Source organism: Artemia sp. Qi Xiang Cuo, chromosome 19 (assembly GCF_049724085.1).
Source record: "Artemia sp. Qi Xiang Cuo chromosome 19, ASM4972408v1, whole genome shotgun sequence".
NCBI classification, from domain to species: Eukaryota; Metazoa; Arthropoda; class Branchiopoda; order Anostraca; family Artemiidae; genus Artemia; species Artemia sp. Qi Xiang Cuo.
This window is the reverse complement of record NC_142812.1, coordinates 30,157,718-30,179,542: the sequence shown is the minus strand read 5'-3', so window position 1 is coordinate 30,179,542 and position 21,825 is coordinate 30,157,718. Positions and strand designations below refer to the sequence as shown.

The 21,825-nt window shown below is 34.9% G+C and overlaps 1 protein-coding gene across 3 annotated transcripts in view; it reads left to right on the top strand.

The window, feature by feature from the left end:
* The first annotated feature begins 6,125 nt into the window (after window positions 1-6,125).
* Window positions 6,126-21,825, top strand: part of LOC148940713 (ribosome biogenesis protein BMS1 homolog) — a 140,523-nt gene continuing 124,823 nt past the window's right edge. The window contains exon 1 of one of the 3 annotated variants that reach the window (XM_089105312.1): window positions 6,126-6,190. The gene's annotated coding sequence lies outside the window, so the exon portion shown is untranslated. Of the gene's footprint in view, window positions 6,191-6,509; window positions 6,630-21,825 lie in introns of those variants that run through there. The other 2 variants (XM_089105311.1, XM_089105310.1) reach the window with 2 other exon arrangements.

Below are 21,825 nucleotides of genomic sequence, written 5' to 3'. Positions count from 1 at the left end.
TTGAATTTCATTTTTTGTGGTCGTTGTTTTTTTTTGTGTACCAGAAATTTTTGTGAAGCCTAGTTGTAAGTATATACTTAAAATAAAAATTTTCAGAAAAATTGGTTAAACTATTGAGTAAGGCCGAGCCTGTCGAAAATTAGGAGGCTGGAAGAAACTGTTTTGACCTAATGAATAACTAGGAACACATTTCCTACATATTTGAAGGCAAATAAGCCGAATGACCAAAAGAAATCATATTAAGATGTCGCACAAGTAGAAAAAAAAATTCGCACGAGCTACTTTTTAGTTTTGTTTTCATTTTGATGACAAAAGTATTTACTGGCTTTTTCACGCCAATGCGCGTGTCGCGACTTTCGCCGCGACACGCGCACATTTTTGCCAACATCTAGTAAAATGGAAGCTTTTCGTTTCTTTTCGTTTTCGTTTCACTTTTCGTTTTGAGTTCAGTTGAGTTCAGTTCGTTTTGAGTACAGTTGGAGAAGAATTCTTAAAAGAAGATAGCTTACACTTCAGATAGGTTACACTTCACACAACAACAACAGCAACCTTACAAGAAAATCAAAATATATTTTCTTGATTATTATCGCTTCTAACCAGTAGTTGTACCAAACATATTCTGCTCAAATCATCCTCAGTGCTATACTGTGGTTTTTATCCTTCCAATAGTATAGTGAAGAGCGTTTGATATCATCTATTTTCGCTTCTTTTTTTATTTTTATATTTTTGTTTAAAGATTTTTCCAATAGGCAATGTTCAGATGTCCTCCAAAAAAAAACGTCCCCCCAGATCCCAAATCAAATTCCATAGTGAAAGATACCCATCCTGGCTGGTCAAGCACATTATCTGAAAGTTCTAATGATGGCTCCGATTCGGAGAATAGGACAATGATAACTGTAGGTCCTAATGCAACCATAAATGATGATAATGGGTTTCAAGATGTCCTCTCTAGAAGCTCTAAAAAAAGGAAAAAAATCTCACCAATTAAAAGCATTTCCCCTCTCCCTGCCCAAGATCCTCCCTACAAAAACTTACGAATTTACATTAAAATTACTCCCACTACCCCCTTTGAAATAAAAATGATCACAGCAATAAGAGTTGCAATTTTTAAATTGCTAAAATCAATGTTCTCTCTTAACATTAACCGTGATGGATCTCTGCTTATAGCTGTAGAAGATCAAAAATCAGCAGATACAATAATTAACCTTAAATCCCTTCTGAATATCCCAATTATTGCATCTAATTGGAACCCAAAACAATCACCAACAAAAATTGTAGTTTACAATGTTCCCCCAGAGATATCTACTCAGGAGTTAAAAGAAGGCCTCTCAGATAGGGCTGGAAACACAATCCCAGTTGAGGATGTTACCCAACTTGGAAAACCTAACTCTACTGGCCTAAAAATTAGTAGATCCTTCTTATTCACACTAAAGGATAAAATTGATATCCCAGAAAAATTATTCCTATTTGGGCAAATCAAACCACACAAGGAATACAAACCTAAGCCTATTCAGTGTCAGAAGTGTTTCAAACTGGGACACACGACAAACAAATGCAATGAAATTCTCCAAGAGTGTAGTAATTGTAAATCTTTCCATCCTAAAGAGCTGACAACTTGCAAAAACACCCAGCCTACATGCATCAATTGCAAAGGTCCACATGAATCTACAAATAAATCATTATGCCCTGCATAAAAGAAAAGAGCCCTAACACTCCAAATATCAACAGAGAAGGCCATTCCATACCCCTTTGCAGCAATGGAAGCAAATGCTGCCCAACAATACCAAATAAAGCCTGTAATGAAACGAACCAAAACCCCCAAGTCAAATGCTCCAAATGCTTCAAGCACCCCATATAAAACAATATCTTCTAAGCCCCCTAGCTCAAATCCCTATCAGAAGGAATCACCAAGCCAGCAAGCCTTGTTTTCCAGGGAGATGAGGCCAGCCTGGCCCTCCCTCCCAAGAAGAAACAAACCAGAAACACTACCTGGAATCAATCCCTTAACCAACAAACAGGATGCACTACCAAAAATGCAATCCCCAAATATATGCTTATTCATTCTAAACTCTAACGCAGTTCAGGCCATGAACTTACATCAACTACAGAAAATAAAAATTATTGCAGAATTGGCAAAAATCTACATCCCAGATGATATGCTCATTCAATCAAAAAAAGATATTGCTTTACTTTTAACAAAGCTGAACATTGACACGCAGTCATATGAAGAATTAATCAACAACACAACATTTATCAATACTCCAATGGAATGTAAGATCACTCACAGAAAATAAGCTAAATGCACTAATATCAGGTATGAATAATAATTCCATTAATATTGCTTGCCTCCAGGATACTCATTTAACCCTAAATCAACAAATTAAGTCTCTGGGATACACTATCCTGAGAAAGGATAGATCTTCAGAGAGAAAAGGAGGTGGTGTAGCTTTATTAGTTAATAATAATATAAAATTTTGTGGCATCAATTTTCCAGATTTTGAAAATGATGTTGATGTAATTGGTATAAGTGTTTGGCTGAATAATTTAAAAACCTACATAATAAGCTTTTATAACCCTAATGGCCAAACTTCAGATGCCAAGGATTTCTTTAATTATATAAATAATTCTAATATGTTAAAAAACATCATTATTTGTGGTGATTTCAATGCCCACAGCCTTTTGTGGGGGAATAAACCAGCAAATAAAGCTGGTAAATTTATTGAGCATATGATTTCAAATAATAATGAATTAGCTGTTGCTACCCCTCCAAACCTAATTACATATTTTAACCCCAAAAGTGCCAAATTCTCCACAATTGACCTACAAATTGTGTCTTTAAATTTTTTGAACAAAATTTACATAAATAAAATTGATAGTCTGTGTACAGACCACTTTGCTATAGTTTGCTCCCTAAATGAACCTGCTGAAACTTCTTCTCATACTTCCAAATATATCAACACTAAAGCAAATTCGTCTATTTTCCAAAATAAGCTAAATGAAGAAATTACAAGTTTCACCCAAAGTTCATGCATTTATAACACAACAGTTGACACACATGCTGAAGCCTTGACATCTTTACTAATAAATACAGCTAATCATACTATCCCCAGGACAACACCTAAGAAAACATTCCCTAAACAAATTCCTAAAGCATGGTGGACAAATGAGTGCCTAAATAAATGGAAGATAAAAAAGGCAGGTAGGACAGAATTCATAAAAAAACCAACACCTACTAAATATTTAAAAAAATTAAAAGCAGAATCTAATCTAAAAAGGACTATAATAGATGCTAAATATAATTACTGGAATAATTTTGCAAATAAGCTCTCCCGAGAAACGCATGAGCCAATTATACATAAAGTTATAAGCCACATCTGTGGGAAAAAAACTTCCCCCAACCCACTCCTGTATGAGCTTATACATAATAATACCCATTATGACAATGATAATGAAAAGGCTAACCTATTTGCAACTCTTTTTGTTAATAAGCTAACATCGAACAATCAAAGCAATCTGTCCACAATTCCTATGAACCCTAGTTACCAACCATGCCCAGGATCCGAGTACATAACTAATCCATTTTCAATCCAGGAATTGAATAATGCAATACATCATATTAGGTCCAAAACTAGCAGCAGCTATGACAATATACACCCTACATGGATAAAGAATCTCACACCTTCATACAAACAATAACTGCTAAATAGTTATAATCACGCTTGGGAATCTTCTATGTTCCCCAATATATGGAAATGTTCGTCCCTCCTACAAATCCTAAAGAAAAATAAACCAAAAGATAACCCTGAGTCTTATAGGCCCATAATGATTACACCTGTGATGGGGAAAATAATGGAGAAAATGATTTATCACAGACTCCTCTGGTTTGTTGAGAAAAATAACATGATCCCACACACTCAAACTGGATTCAGGAAATACCACTCCTCAACAGATGCTTTCATTTTGCTAACAAATGCAATAAATAAATCTTTCTCAAAAAATAATATCCTAGTGGCAGCTTTCCTTGATTTTGAAGGAGCATATGACAATGTGAACCACCAAATCCTTTTAAATAAACTTGCAAACCTTGGAGTACCTCCCAAGCTAGTATCCTTTATTAAATCCTTCATAGAAGTGCAAAGTTTCATTGTTTGTGTTGGTTCAGCCTCTTCACCCCAAAAGAGAATATCTAAAGGCCTACCTCAGGGAGCAGTCCTCAGTTGCCTCCTATTTGTCCTATATCTTTGGGACATGAACCTACCCCACACGAATCTATAATATGCTGATGATCTGGTGCTATGGTCATCTGGCAACACCTTTCAGATAGCACAGTCAAATCTGCAAAAGTCACTTTTCCAGTTTGAAAAATTCTCTCAACATTCAGATTTACCCATTGCACCCACCAAGTCAAAAATAATCCAATTTCACAGGAAGCGAAACAATGTTAATGCAAAACTAACTCTAAATAAAACAACTATTCCAGAAGATAATAATATTAATTACCTAGGTCTCATGCTTGACCAAAAACTTAATTTCCACCTCCACATATCAAACACAATAAAAAAATGTTATAGAAAAGCAAATATACTAAAAAGACTTCTTTTCCACACCCTGGGGTTGTAAGGAGAAAACCTTACTCCAGTTTTATAAATCACATTTAAGACCCCATATTGACTATGGGCTCATTGTCTATGGTGCATGTGCAAAGACCCAGATGCAAGAAAATGAAACAACACAAAATGATAAAATACGTCTCATATTTGGTCTTAGGAAACCCACAAATTCCAAGTTTCTGCTTATGAAGAGTGGATTAACAACAATAAGGGAGAGACGTATCTTTCGCTTGACAAAATATCTTACAAAAATTGAATCAAATAGCTGACACACATTACATAATTGGTTAAGAAATCCAGCTATGTAGAGAGGTATTGCAGATGAGTATGCCAATATTCAAAAGAAGGTCCCTGTACCAGCAAAGTATATTGCACTTAGTTTCCCCCAATTCCCTCCATGGAATTGGTCATCTCCCATAATAAATACTGAATTTTCAAAATGGAATAAAGATTTAACCCCCATTGCTTTTGTCCAGAAAAAATTTAAAGAACTTAATACAATTACCTATAAAAATCACTTCCAAATATTTGTTGATGGGTCAAAAATGAATGAGAAGGTTGCAAGTAGTGTTTTCCTTCCTCACCTGAAAATTGGAATGGGCGAGAGATTATTTAATAATTTATCTATAATGTCTGCTGAGTTAAATGCCATAATCATGGCATTAGAACACCTTAAGCAAAACCAATCTTTGATTGAAAATTCGAATAATATTATAATTTATTCCGACTCTTTATCAAGCCTTGAGTTGCTGGCCTCAGATCCTCAATATAAGTTGGACATTGACACTTATCATTGTCTCAGTATTATTGATAATCTTGCTTCAAGTGGCATAAAAACTTACTTTCAGTACATTCCTAGCCACTCTGGCATAAGTGGTAATCATCAGGTTGATGAAATAGCAAAAAATGCTATAAATATTGACCAGCCAAGTGGGAGACCAATCCCAATTAGAGATATTTACCGATGGAGGCTATCAGATATTAATTTTAATAAGATTAATCCTATCCTTTCCCCCTTTCCCAATAAGTATTTTTCTAAAATTTATCATAGAATTCGTTCTGGAACAAATGGACTAAATTTCCTTGCATTCTCATATAAGCTTTCTAATTCAAGTGGTTCAATTCCCCTGTCCCCTCTTTGCAGGCATTGTAATACGAATAATGAAACAATTGGCCATTGCCTATTTGAATGTAATATGCTGACGTCTGCACAGCATACCTTGCTTTCTAAACTGTTAAAATACTTTAAACACCACAAAATCCCACTATCAGCCAAGAGCCTAGCCAACTATACCTGCACACAGAGTATAGAAATCGACATCTATCATCTTATATTTGAACTCCTAGAGTCGAAAGATCTGCTGAAAGATATCTGAATATATCTAATAAATATGAGGCAATCAAGCCAGTAGCTCTGTAGCCCACAGAGTGAAGCAAAAGGAAAAGGGCTAAATAGTGTTACTGAAAAGCCCGCCTGCTGTTAAAAAGAAGAAGAAGAAGCTAATCTAGTAAATTTTTTCGCCCAAAACTAGTAAAAACCAAATCGTCAGAGTGACAACGGGCGTAATATGTGTATTCTAGTAATATTTGTATTCGTATTGCACCTACCAAGTCAAAAATAATCCAATTTCACCAAAAGCGAAATCATGTTAATGCAAGACTAACTCTAAATGGAACAACTATTCCAGAAGATAATCATATTAATTACCTAGGTCTCATGCATGACCAGAATATCTTTCAGATCTATTGAAAGATATTTAAGAATATCTAATAAATAAGAGACAACCAAGCCAGTAGCTCTGTAGCCCATAGAGTGAAGCAAAAGGAAAAGGGCTAAATAGTATCAACTGAAAAGCCCGCCTGTTTGTGAAATAGAAGAAGAAGTATTCTTTTGATGAAATTATATTCCTATTTTGCTAGCCTAGGCAGATGAATCTTTTGGGAATACATTTTCAATCTGAATTAGGGTCAAATTCTGGATGAGGTGCTTTTGTGTATCTTGAAAATTACCAGATTTAGGTGAACAAAACTTTCACAAATGGATGCAGAACCTCAGTGATCCCTAAATTTTTAGATTAATTCACTAAATAAATTTCTAGGTTGCACTATAATTTAGCTAGGACAAAATTGAAAACATCATTTGATGCCTTTTTTATGGCTTTTGATAGGCTAATACAATAGGCTAATTGCATCTGTTGCAAGTACTATCTTGAGCCCATAAGGCATTTTAGCCTATATGAATTATGAAAGAGCATAAAAAGAAGCCTCAAATAATGTTTTGGTCAATATATACAAAATCATATTATTGAGTTAGGACTAAAGTGAATACACCATTTGATGCCTTTTTTTATGCTGATTACAAATATAATAAGCAATTCTATCAGAAATGAATTTCCGCCCCCCCCTATATTTGCCAATTCAGGGTTAGGTTAGGTATGGTATAGCCTGTATAGGGGGGGGGCTGAAATTCATTTCAGATAGAAATGCTTATTATATTCATAATCAGCATAAAAAAAGGCATCGAATGGTGTATTAGGTATAGCCTATATAGGGGGGGGGCTGAAATTCATTTCCGATAGAAATGCTTATTATATTTGTAATCAGCATAAAAAAAGGCATCAAATGGTGTATTCACTTTATTCCTAACTCAATAATATGATTTGGTATATATTGACCAATGTTTTCACTTTTATCCTAGCTAAATTATATAGCCCACTGCAAATTTACCATGAACTTTACCCCATCTCCATAATGTACAAAATATATAGCCTACCCTGAATTGTCAACAGCAAAGTTTTAAATTGCAAAAATTCAGTGCTATTTTTGTCAACAGCATTTGAAAAAGGTAAAATTCTACTTTAGCTACTTTTGGTCATCTTGGAAAGGAGTTAGGTTAGGAAAATAAAATTTTTAGCAATAGGTCTACAGGCTAAAGTCTGTCTTGGGAAGGTATTTTGAAGTACCCACCTACACTCCTTCTCCCTCTAGAGGGTCCTGACCTTTGATGATCTTTAAAAACCTGTGTGTTATAAAAGTGAATCCTTTCAAAATAGGCTAGATCTTCTGCTTATATGAAGTACAGCAAAATTGTTTTCAGCTTCAAAACTTTGATCAATCCTAATTTATAAGGTTTTAAAGACATGCAAATACATACCCTAAATTTTGAAATAAGCATTGATATGGCTTAAAATTCTACTCAAATAACAGGAGTTGCATTTTCAAAACTAAAGCCAGAGAAAAAGAAACTGAAAATTAAGGTAAAATGTTGTTTTGTCAAAATTTTAATAGGTATAGATGTCATGTAGGCACATTTCAGGACCCTCTAGAGAGAAAAGGAGTAGACAAAGGTACTTCAAAATACCTTCATAGGACATACTTAAGCCTGTAGACCCATCCCTGAAAGTTTCATTTTCCTAACCTAACCCCTTTCCAAGATTGCCAAAAGTAGCTAAAGCAGAATTTTACCTTTGAAAAACTTGGAATGGTAGGAAAACAGTTTGAATTAAAAATCAAGTATTTTGTAGGTTAGGCTAGGTTATAACTTCTTTGTGTGGCTACAAAAATGAAATACCTCTGGGGCCCCTTTAAGGGCTCTAGATGCAATTTGCAACAGAAGCAATTATTGTTTATGCAAGAGCATAAAAAAGGCATCAAATGATGTTTTCACTTTCATCTTGGCTAAATTATAAGGCCCACTACAAATTTACCATTCACTAATGAGGTTGCTAAAAACCGCCTGCTGTTAAATAGAAGAAGACATTAATTTCGAGTCAGAATTTTAAATTTGGGGCAGTTTATATTACTGCCCTACAAATAAGGTGAACATACCCCTTGATACAATTTACATTGTAAATTTGAAAAAATTTACACAAGCCCTATGTCACCACCTGTGATTAAATTACAAGGTTAAGATTATTTGAAGTATATAGGTAATCTAAGGTTATATATGGCAAGTCAAAGAAACTTGTATAGTATACATTAAGTGGATTCCTTTTTTGCTAACTTAGCTGTGGTCCATTGACATTTTCCTGTAGATATTTAGTCCAAATTTCACACCTTTCTCCAGTATCTCTCTTTTTTTCTAAATCTAAGAAAATACCAATCAAAGAAATAATTTCTAAAGTTGAGACAGGAATTCATAAGTTTTACAAAGACATTAATGATGGAGATGGTTTAAGACTAGGGGTTGTGAATATTTCAAAAAAATTTGATAATTTTAAAGAAAACTTGAAGAAAAAAGATATAGAGATTTTGAAAGATCAAAAACTAGATGATTCTCTAATAATAACAAAAGTAGATAATAGTAAAACAATATTTCTAGAAAATGATGACTACAATAGTAAAATAGAAGCAATTCTAAATGATAACTTGAATTATAAAAATGTGAATTGACCCAACTGAATCTTATAAAGCAATATAAAGAAAGGATATAGCTGATCTTAAGACCAGTGGGAATATTACCTTAAATTACCTTAAATCGCATCTTCTAGCGACTAAGGTTGCAGGAACCTGTAGATGTCGCCAGGTAGTATTGACAGGAGTTCGTTGCACAATTCATTAATGGATCATCACATCCTACACGTATACAGGACAGTTGAATATCACACACTAATAGACCCTAGTGGTGGATGCAGGCTCATCCCACTGCGTCCTCCATGGCTTGTTCCTCCAGTCATGGTCAACGCCAGTCTTGAAGCTGTTAACTGAAGCTGCGGAAACAGTTGAATCGCTCAGTGAATTCCACAACGGAACAACGCGATTGGTGAAGAAGTTGTATTTCTCACGCTTTCTGCTGAATCTTTGGCGGAGTTTTATGGGGTTACCTCGCGCTCTGCTAGACTGGTCCTGTTCGAGAATGGGCTTGATAACACTGCTGTTCATCAACTTATATGCCAAAATTACGTCCCCCCTTTTTCTACGGTAGGTCAGAGTTTGCAAATCAAGCTTTTCTAGGCGTTGCTCATATGGGATTTGTTGGTTGACAAATGGGAGCCTAGTAGCTCTTCTCTGGACTTTTTCAAGCAACTCTGCATCGCATTTAAAGTGGGGGTTTGCAACTGCCATCCCAAACTCAAGATGAGGGCGGACAAGGGCTGTGTAAAGCTTCTTAATGACCCTGGGGTGGCGACTAGTCACTGATCGCTTGATTAGGCCTAGGATCTTGTTTGCCTTTGCGGCTTGAGTTCGGCAGTGACTATGGAACTTCAGCTTATTATCTATGATTACCCCGAGATCACGTTCTTCCTCTGCGCTTTGGATGGGTGTTATAGCACCAGTAGAGTCCAACATATGGTAGCTATGGCAAGGGTTGTTCAGTCCAAGATGTAACACCACATTACACCACAGATATACTATAAATTCTATTCAAAAGAGTGAGTTTGTCCAAGAAAATATAGTCTACCAAAAATACATAAAATAGGATTCCTCTGAGACCTATCCAGAGAAATTGCTTAAGGATTGTTCTGGGGACCCGGCTGACTGACTGTATTTCAAACAATAGGCTATACAAAAAATGTGGTTCAATACTGCTCTCTAGGGCTATAATGAAAGAAAGGTTGAGGTGGTTAGGGCATATTGTGCGGATGAAGGATGACAGATTGCCAAAGGTTGTTCTTTTCGGCCAACCATCTAGCACTAAACAGAAAGCAGGTCAACCCTGTCTGGGGTGGGAGGACGTCATAAAGAAAGATTTAAAGGAAATGGGAACTTTGTGGGTGGGTGTAAAAAGGGAGGCTTTGAATAGATTGGAGGTGGAGGAGGATTGTGTGTGGCTGTGTTGGCCTCAGGTGGCTTGATGCTGTGGTAAGTTGTTAGTAGTAGTAGTAGTAGTAGTCTGAGACCTATAAGATCAAACCCTAAAGCACCAACAGAAGAGATTGAAAAATGGTTGGCAAAGTCACTTAAACTTCTATTATGTCTCCCAAATTTTTACATAAAATACTCAGAATTAAAAAAAAAACAAACTAATTAATGTAGAAATATTGAGCAAGTCAAGGCTGTTTAGTTTTGATATACAATCAATGTATACATATGTACCATTTGATAAATCTTTTATGATTTTATCCTAACAACATAAACAATGTAAAGATATAATAGAAGAATCAGCTGCAGGAATAGAGATACAAACTATATTAAATTTAGTTAAATTAGCTAATAAACACACAAACTACTTCAAGTTTAGAGGTAAAGGTTCCTTCACACTGAAAATGTAAGACTTAACATTATGTTTAGTCCTAAGGTTGTTATGTTTCATGTTATGGGTCTTACATTTGTGTTTCTTTGCATTGAAAACTTCCCTTTACACTGCAATGTTAAGTTTCAGTAGCCTTGTTTTCAGGCTCAGCGGGTTTGAACATGGGTTGTTCTCATCTAGTGCATCAAGTGTTTTCACAAAGCAGGTTCTCAAGGAAAACACGGGGTTGAAACTTCACAGATGAAAATGCTTGATGCTGAGGAATAGGATTACCCTCTCAATTGCTCAGACTATCTGTCTTAGTTTTTTCTACAATTAGCCATGTATTTATGCCTACTGCAAAATACTTGATTTTCAATTCAAAATCAACTGTTTGGGATCCCAATGAGCAAACTTCATGGGCTGTGAATTCAGGGTGGTTAGCCATTTTTGAATTTACCGCCAATGAAATCAGAACTCGGGTTTGAACTTGGTATTTCTATGGGTTCCAGATTCAAGGAACCCGGGTTCAAACACAGGGAGAACCCAGAAGCTGAAAACACTTAGAAGCGGATTCCTGTTGAACCTGTAACCCTAAAAACGCTTGATGTAGAACTTGATAGCAACCCGTGTTTGAACCCGGTGCCTGAAAACAAGGCTAGTGTTACCCATGCAAAAAAGTGTTTTTTGCATGGGTAGCACATGGGTAACAAACCAAAATAATAGTTACCATTCCTGAATCAGTATCAGATGGCATTTTTTTTCACTACTTAGTTCTTTATTTCTAAACAAGTTTTTTAACTTTTGGTTACAATGGACTGTAGGTTGCTCTTTAGTCATCCCTGTGGTTATCCCAATCCAACATTAAACTTCTGGAAGTGAACACTGGCAAAAGGAAAGGACACTGCATGGCAGTTTCTAAATTTCTGACTGTTTTCTCTTTAGTTACAGTTTCATGGCAGGCGTGTCTTTACTTATTTTAACTTTATGTTAAAAAGCATCTCTACCTGTTTTTTTACCATCTCCCATAGAATTAACATACTTATTTTTTTTCTAAAGAAAATCTAAAACCAATTACTACATTTCAAAACAAGCCATATAAATGTCAAAACTATTTTCTCATATCATGTTTTTATGCTGGTACTAGAGTTTTTATTGTTAGTTATTTATATTGCTGGAATATTTGTTTTTAGACCTACTAGCCATTTTTTTCATATAGTTTAATGCTTACCTTAAAGAGAAAAAAAGCTTTATTAAGTTTGTCTATAAAACTAAAAATACACTGAATGATTAAATTAATTTTTTAATTGCTTTCATGATCTCCATCTGTTGTTCTAACTTTGAGTCATCTGGTACTTTACTCAGATGAGGTAACAATCATTGTAGAAAGTGCAACTCTGGATCATGCTGGGCATCACTGGGTTTATATATATATATTTTTTTTTAATTGCTTGCTGTTTAAGATATTCAGCAAGAGCTTCCTTCAGGTCAGTTTGATCTCTAGACCCAGTCTTTCTTCTTTTATGAGTTTGATTTTGGCTTGTTGATGCATATATTTGTTGCCTGCTAGAAGCTTGGAAACTTGGGATATCTGTTTGATTGTTGAGGATAATTTCTTCACTAGGGGAAATAAAATCAGCATCATTCACCTCATCATAGCTATATTGTTGGCTGCTAAGTGCAGCATGTGAAATATCTTGATCAGGAGATCTGTCAAAAATGCTTGTTGTATAGTTCAATCGATTCTCACTAGAGACACCCCCTGCATGCTCTGAATAAATTTCCACTGATATATTCTGATCTTGAACAGTGTTCCCTGTTGTCTTACAGTTCCTTTCAGTTACATGTTCAGAAAGGAAGTTCATTTTTTGTACAGGCTTTTGTTCTTCTGGCTCTTAGCTTACGCTAGCACCAGATCCACTTGAAGATCTCCCTTTTTGCTATAGGTGGACATATTTGTCTCTCAAGCTCATAAGCTCATTAACTAGAAAAAACAACAATTATTCCCAAATTTTTCAATTTCTAAACTTTAAGTATACTCATTTTATAGCCCAATTTTTATTGTAGCTTATTTGTAAAAAATATTTTGGAAATTTAGTTAATTTTTGTCCTCAATAGCAAGAACTGCATAGCTGAATAGTTCTATGGATCAACAAAAAAAAGAATTTCCTGGACCACAGAAAGTCAAGGATTCACTTAGAAAAGAAGGAAAATTTACCGTGCCTTAAATCAAATTTATTGAAACAAGTACTTTGCCTACACACAATTACAAAACATTTGTTATTGTACCAACTGAATTAATATCATTTCTTTGCTACTACAATACTTCAATGCATAAATACGCAATAGGCTGTACTTTATTTCCAATTGTTTATCAAAGTTGTGTGTCTCTTAAAACCTGTTGGTCATGGGCCACAAAAACCATGCATATTCAGTGCCCTGTTTAAAAGCTTTAAAATACAGCACAATTTGTTGTGTTTGCCACTTCTTCATGAAAAGAAGATCAAATTTTAAGGTTGCTTTGGGTCCAACTAAAGTTAGTCAAAATCAACTTTTACTTGAAGACAATATCTTCAAACAGGTGTTTGGGGAAATGACATTGTATTTAGTATTCTCTTTTCTTTCCTTTTTTTCAAAGTTCATATTTTTTCTATGACATTTTCCTTCCTTCCAGACAAAGTTCTTAAACATTACACATTACATAGATCTAATGACCAAAAATTAATTCTTTAATTAGTTTTATATCAACCTTCCCCAAAGATAGTTAAAGCAAGCCCTACTGGGGTAGCTTACAAACAATCTTTAGCAGACAAAGAGGATGGTGAAATATGAAAGAAAGATTCTTTAAATCTATTTAGGCTATGTTTGTAGTCACTTGAAAAACTTAAAATTTGAACCTCATCTTATATCATACTATTCATTGATACTGAGTTAAAGTGCTTGTAGTAAAATTTTTTTTTTTTTTTTTTTGATAAGAGCAATACAAACAAATATTGTTGTAAATTTGTTTTTAATTATTATATGTTTTTGCAATAAAAATGTAAAATATTAGCAAATAAAGCATGATGAGTCTCTGTAACTGTCTTTTTTCTGATTTAAAAGGGGTAAACTTGTCAAAAGGATGGGGAGATTTCTTCTTGGGCTGACTGGGCTCAAAATTTATTTTTGATGTTGCAACTTCCCATTACACTTTCCTAATTTAAGTTTTACAAGTATCCTCACAAATAATACATTCTTCAATTGTTCAAGTTACTTTATTTTGAAACTCAAGGAAATAAATTGCCCAAAATAAGTTTTAATCAGGCATGAAATTGGAGTGAGTCAAAATAAATGTCTAGGATTATGAAAAAAATTACAAGTAATTTTAGTTTTATTAATTGAGTTTCTATACAAAAAAGGGAAAAAAGTACATATAAGGATATCCACTTTTCTTTTAGGCTCTGTGACATAAAGATACACATTTTAATACGTCCTGCATGCTTTATCAAACAAACTTTTATTAATTTCTTCACAATACTAAATGCAAAAATTATGCCAACAGTAAGTGGAACAAAGCAAGGATAGAGGAAAAAGATACTCCTTTGCTCAGCATATCTGTGAATAAATAGAGGATAGGGGGAATATACTCTATCCTCCTTTAATCTGAAAACTTTGTTGATAAGAAAGATAATCTAACTGTGTTGTTCAAATCTTTGTACTAAATGATTTGATCCTTTATTTAAATTCTTATTAATGTTTGGTAGTTGATATATCCTTCTGTGTCAACAAATCCATATAAATATATTTAGACACCACAGAAAAAATTGCTATAGCCTACTGTGAATATGCTGTCTGTTGTGAATTCCCTTAAAAAAGTTAAGTCACTTCTAAAATAAAAAATTATTTGTAAATCTAAGTTTCACATGTTGGCAATGTAAATAAAGTGTTGTTGCTATAAACAAAACATTGCAGATTATTTTTGCTTGTAACATTTTGTACTTATTTCCAATCAAAACTTAGGTCAGGTTGTACAATTTTATCATTTTAAGAAAAAACAAATAGCCTTAAATAGCCCATATTGAACCCAATCATGGTAAATGGCAGTACAATGCAAGGCAGTATTATAGATCAGCAGCTTCATAGGAGAAAATGGCTTAATAAACTTAAAAAATTACCATTAGGTTCCTTATTTTATGCTCTTTCCATGCATCCCTTTAGTGTTTCTGACAGTGCACCTTATCTTTCCTTAATGGTCCTGGATATATCCCTAAGATAGCCTATATACAACTACTACATTGCCAAAGAAATTAACTTAAAGTTTTATTTTTTCTCAATGATCCTAAATCATTTTCATTCAAGAAGATGTTGTGAAACTAGATCAAACTATCTATTAAAATGTACCAAAGTATGTTAGATCCTAATCTAAATTTATTCTTGCTTGAACCTCATAAAGAACATTTTAAATCCTGAGTTAAGTTACAAAACTAATCTCCTAAATATCATTTTAAATGATTAACTGTACCACAGCAGGTTTTATTTTAACGTCAAACCCAAATAGAATTGAAAAAATACTAGCAATATTTATCAAAGCATAACCTGTCCTAATCAAGACAGTCTATACTTACCACATTCTTTCCTGCTGATGAAAACTTGGCTCAGACTTTCCAAATAATTTTGTTTAAATTGCTTGTCCTTGAAAACAGGGTCCTTTGAGCTATATAACATTTTCTAGCTTGTACAAACTCAAAAATTTTTTTCATTTAAGTTCCATTTTGTTTAAACATAAATGTAAGATGCTGAAATATTTTGAACTTCTTCTGTCAGAGCTCTAGCATTGCATTTTGACTTACGGATACGTTAGCGTAAGGTCTTATGGAGGGTTATGAGCCTTACAGAATCCAGTGTGAAGGGGAGAACGGAAAGCCAAAATTCAATGTGAAGGAACCTTAATTTTTTCATCAAATTAGGGGATTACCAATGGAGAGGGGGGGGGGACCTTGAAGTCTGTTGTTAGCAAATATGTGTGTAGATAATGTTACAAATTTAACTATATTTACCTAAATTTTGAGGGGAAATATATGGATGATATTTTAGTTATTTGGAATTATAGAGAATAAAAAAATTGAAAATTTTCTAGAACATTCAAATTATTTAGGAGGAGAATTAGTTTTTACAATTGAAGAATAAACAGAGAATAAGTTAGGTGCTGTTTTTTGATACAGTATATGTATTCATAGAGATAATAATGAATTAGCTTTTTCAATTTATTGTAAACCTACAAATAACAACTGTTATTTGTCTTTTATGTCTTTTGTAATGGATATCCCAAAATATGGTTTCTCAAATAGTAGAAAAAAGAAGGAAAAGGTTAGTGGAACTGAAAATAATAGAGGAAGAGGAGTTGAATAATAAAAAAAAAAAATACATAACATAACTGTACATTCCAATTTCATCACAAAAATTGAGAAAAGAACCAAAGAAACATAATATAAGAATAGCTTTTAAATCCCACTAACTATAGGCTCTTTAGCCAGAAACTTTCAAATCAGCCTTAGCAGAACATTTATTTAACATTCTGCATATTTTTAGATCAAACAATAATAATGGACATGTCTGTTGGGCTTTTGAAAAGTTTCCAAAAAATTATAGGAATAAAAAAAAATAACTATTGGGGTATTAGCATTAATAGAAATGAACGAGAATATAGAATATATCCAATTTACAATAACTTAATCAGGGGAAAGTAAAACTTTCAATCAGTAATGTGTTACATAATAGTCCCCAAACGAATGTCAACCATGTGAGCAAAGGTTGGGATTAGGTCAATGTTGGAAAGAGTCAACAGACTACAGCTAAGTTAACAAATAAAAAGAAATTCATGCGATATAAAATACACAAGCTTCTTTTACCTGTTGCCTTATATAACCTAAGATTACCTATATGGTTCAAATGATCTTAACCTTGTAATTTTAATCATGAGTAGTGGACCTGGACTGCATGTAAATTCTTCCAAATAAATATAGTATTTCTTTTTTGCTAGACATCATCGCAAAACTGAAATTATACAAGAGACAATCTGGTGTACCAGAGACAATGTTTTCACTTTTTTGTGTGGTTAGTCAAGATATTTACAGTGATTGCAGTATTTTGGAGGTTATTAAGATATGAGTTTTTTTTTTAGTGATTTTTTTTGTCTTTTTCTTTATACATATCATTTAATTTAATTTGACCAACCTTTTCCTGTTAGGCTCCCAGACATGGAGTCAAAATATTCAGATTTTATTATTTAAAGTTTGTTGTTGTTTTTTGTTCCACTATTTTATTTAAATTGTGCCCGTTTTTTCTCTTTTAAATTCTGTAAATGGAAAATCAGCATGGTCTTAAGAAATTACTTTATAGATAATGTTAGTTTGCAGGCCCTGACCCATGTTTATTTTCCATTCATCAACCACAAGTAGAAGCTGGAACTTTGCAAACTTTTTTTTGAGAAAACCAAATTGCTTGTGCTAGCTAAGAAAAATTCAATCATGTGGTCAGCTAGATGATATTTTAGTAATATGAATAGTATCATAGGTGCTGCCTAAATAAAGAACAATGTTGGCGCAATGTATTATTTAATTGTTTAGACCAGCACTTTGTATCAAAGAAGTTGTCATAGAAACTTCAAAAAGGGCTTATTCAATTGGAAATTGAAAGTGCTAGTGCCCTTTTTAATAGTCAAAACTGATTGGAGAGCAACTAACCCCCCTCCCATGCCCACAATTTCCCCAAACACATTCAATCAAAATTTTGAGATAGCAATTTTGTTCAACATAGTTGAAAAATCCAGAAATTATGCCTTTGAGGATGACAACCTCCTACCCCACAGCCATCCAGGCAAGGGTTGTAAGCTATGCCCTGGGGGCATATAAGGTTTTTGTTGAAGGTGTTGTTGTAGAAAATTCAAAAAAGGCTAATTTGATTGGAAATTGAGAGGGCTAGTGCCCTGTTTAATAGTCAAAAAAGCAATTGGAGGGCAACTAACCCCCCTCTCACGCCCACTATTTCCCCAAACACATCCAAGCAAAATTTTGAGATAGCTATTTTGTTAAACGTTGTTGGACAGAAATTATGTCTTTGAGGATAACAACCCCTCCCCCCCACAGTCCTCAAGGGCAAAGGTTGTAATTTATTCCCTGGGGGCATATTAAGTTTTTATAGAAAGTGTTGTTGCAGAAACTTCAAAAGGGCTCATTTGATTGGAAATTGAGAGGGCTAGTGCCCTTATTAATAGTTTAAGGTGATTGAAGGGTGAATGCCTTCCTCCCCTTGCCCATCATTGCCCCAAAAACTTCCAATCAACATTTTGATATAGCCATTTTGTGTAATGTAGTTTAAAGGTCTGGAAATGATGTCTTTGAGGATGACATCCCTCCCACAGCCCTCAGGACAAGAGTTGTAAGTTATGCTCTTGGGGCATATAAGGTTTTTATAGAAAGCATTGTTGTAGAAACTTCAAAAAGGGCTTGTTTGATTTGAAATTGAAAGGGCTAGTGCCCTTTTCAATGGCCGAAAGCGATTGGAGAGCAACTCCCCCCCCCCCTCCCACACCCACCATTTCTCCAAACACATCCAATAAAAATTTCGAGATAGCCATTTTGTTAAACAGTGTTGAAAGATCCAGAAATTATGTCTTTAAGGATGATACCCCCCCTCCTCCACAGTCCTGAAGGACAAAGATTGTAATTTAAGACCTGGGGGGCATATAATGCTATTATAGAAAGTTTTGTTGTAGAAACTTCAAAAAGAGCTCATTTGATTTGAAATTGGGACGGCTAGTGCCCTAATTAATAGTCAAAGGTGATCAGAGGGCAAATGCCCCCCCCATACCCATCATTTCCCGAAACACTTCCGATCAACATTTTGATATAGCCATTTTGTTTAATATAGTTGAAAAGTCTGGAAATTATGTCTGTGAGGATGACACCCCCCCAGCCTTCAGGACAAGGTTTGTAAGTTATGCCCTTGGGGCATATAAGGTTTTTATAGAAAGTGTTGTTGTAGAAACTTCAAAAAGGGTTCATTTGATTGGAAATTGAAAGGGCTAGTTCTCTTTCAATAGTTGAAAGTGATTGGAGAGCAACTAACTCCCCCCCCCCCATGCCCACCATTTCCCCAAACTCTTCCAATCAAAATTTTGAAATAGCCATTATGTTCAATATATTTGAAAGGTCCAGAAATTATGTCTTTGAGGATAACATATCCCCCAGCCCTCAGGGCAAGGGTTGTAAGTTATGCCCGGTTTTTTTTTAAGGTTTTTATGGAAGAGATGGTTGTATAAACTTTAGAGGAGGCTCATTTGGTTAAAATTGAAATTTCTAGTTCCCTTTAAGAGTCAAAAGTGATGGAGGGCAGCTAGCCTCCCCCCCTCGTCTGACGACCCCTCTTCACCAAACGAATCTGATTAAAATTGTGACTTAGCGATTTTGCTCAAAATCATCCAAAGAACTAAAACAATACCTCTAGGGTTGATGCAACCTCCCAGTGCCCTGGCGATAGGTGTGTAAGTCATGACCTGGGGTCATATAAGGTATTATGAAATGGGTGGTTGCATAAACTTCAGATGGGACTCATTTGATTTGAAATTCAAGGTTATGGTGCCCTTTTTAAGAGTCAAAGTGATTTGAGAGCAACCCCCCCCCTCCCCTCCCCCCCCCACGCTCATCATTTCCCCAAAGACATAAATTTGGAGATAGAAATTTTGTTCATTGTAGTTGAAGAGTCCAAAAATTATGTCTTTCAGGAAGATACCCTTGTTCCCACAGCCCCTGGGGGCATTTAAGGTTTTTATGAAAGGGGGGTTGTATATACTTTGGAGGGGACTCATTGGGCTGGTAATCTGAATTTCTATTGCCCTTTTTAAGAGTCAAAGTGATGAGAAGGCAGGTACTCCCCCCCCCAAAAAAAAAAATGTTGTGTTTTCCCAAAATACATCAAATAAAAAATTTGAAACATTTATTTTATTCAAAATAGTCCAAAGGTCATATAACAAGGCTTTTTGGGCTGATACAAACCACCCGAGCCTAGAGGTGATGGTTGTAAGTTATGCTGCAGGGCATTTAAGTTTTTTGGAAGGGATAGTTGTATAACTTTAGAATAGGCTCATTTGGTTGGAAATTGGAAATTCTAGTTCCTTTTTAAGCGTCAAAAGTGATGGAGGACATTTATCCCCCCTCCTCTTCCCAACAACCCCTCCTTTCACCAAACGCATCTGATTGAAATTATGAGATAGTAATTTTGTTAAAAATAGTTCAAAGAACATATAATAATGTCTCTAGGGGTGAAAATACCCTCAGTGCCCTAGGGATAGGGTTGTAAGTTATGCCATGTGGGCTAATAAGGTTTTTATGAAATGGGCAGTCATAAAAACTTCAGATCAGGGCTGAATTTTCTTCCGCGGAAAATTCTCCAATGGAGAATTTCTCCCACAGAAAATCACCCCATGGAAAAATCTCCCCAAAATTTCAACCTCATTTGAAAATTTTCCCTTGGCAATTTCCTCTGAATATATCCACATATAAAATTGAATTGGCAAAGAGAAAGTAAGTCAAATAAAAGGAATTTTGTATAGGAATTCTGGTAAAATCCCCCGTGTTAAGTTTCCCTTTGAAAGTTCATCCCCGGAAATCCTCCCTGCAAAAAATTCTCCTCAAAAATGTATGTTTTCCCGATAATAAATACTATATGCAAAAACTACGTAATTTTCATAGCTTACAATCCTTTACTGTGGACTGTGGAGGGTCATGTTTTCCCCAGAGGCATAGTCATTATACTTCAACTATACTGACAAAATGGCTATATCAGAATTTTGATTTGATGACTTGGGGAAAAAGGAGAATGGGAGGCAGGGGGGGGGGGTCTAATTACCTCAAATCTTTTTGGTTACAAAATTGGGAACTAGAAGTTAAATTTTCGTTCAAATAATTTTTGGAGATGGAAGGTAGAAACCATTATAATAGGGTTCTCTCATTCTCTGATATGCTACATCTCATGGTGCAACTTTTATTAAGATTTGTTGACTTTTAGTTTCTGCCCTCTCTCGAAAATCTTGCAAGTTTTCTCAGGCGTTTAGCTTTTGATGGGTGCATCAAACTTGATGAATTTTATGTATCTGGAATCAGCATAAAAAGCCAATCCTTTTGATGTATCCATATTATCAAAATTCCGTGTTTTAGAGTTTCAGTGGCTATTAAGCCGAGTTGCTCCTTACTCACAGTTTTTGTACCACGAACTGTTCGATTAACTGATCAGGCTTTGAATCCACTCTCAGAAGGTTCACTGGTGTCAGACATGGGTATTAATTGTATGACTACTTCAAAAAGGTAGTTCTGAGATCCATATTATGAGACTTTTACGACTTGATTAGATCAGTTTCTTTTGTAAGTAAAAACTACTGAAAATCTGGAGAGGTGTGACAAATGCAGCTGATGGTTCAGCCTGCCTTGGATTGACAGTGAAACTTCGTCATATTATCCCCACAAACTGGCTTGATTTTGTTGTGACTGAATCACAGGAACTGTCATGGCGCTTGCATCTGTTAATACATATTCCAGCAAGGTCGAATCCATATGGGGAATATACAATTTCTTGAAACGTGGATCAAAGTATGTGACAATCGTAACGAGTGCGATCTGAAAAAGCCCTACAAGCCTAGAAGCCATTTTATCTAGCCAAGCCTTTCGGAGGCCCTCAGCAACATTTGAGAGAAGAGTCTATCCTCACTGAATGTAGTTTGGGTTTGAGAATAGGCTATGCCAATGACTACAGCTATGCATGCTGTGTATCAGCATGTATGAGTCAATAGATTGAAGAAATTATCCTTCTTATTCTGGGCAATTTGTGAAACAATTTTCTATGTTGGATCTCTTCTACTGGACGTTCACCGGTAGACACCGGTAGAATACCCAAATATCGTTTACGATATCAATATTTATGTTTTGATGTTCGATATCGATATTTGGTCTGATATATTTTTATTGATATCCATTATCGCCCTACACTAGTAACCGTAAGAGTAGAGTTAAT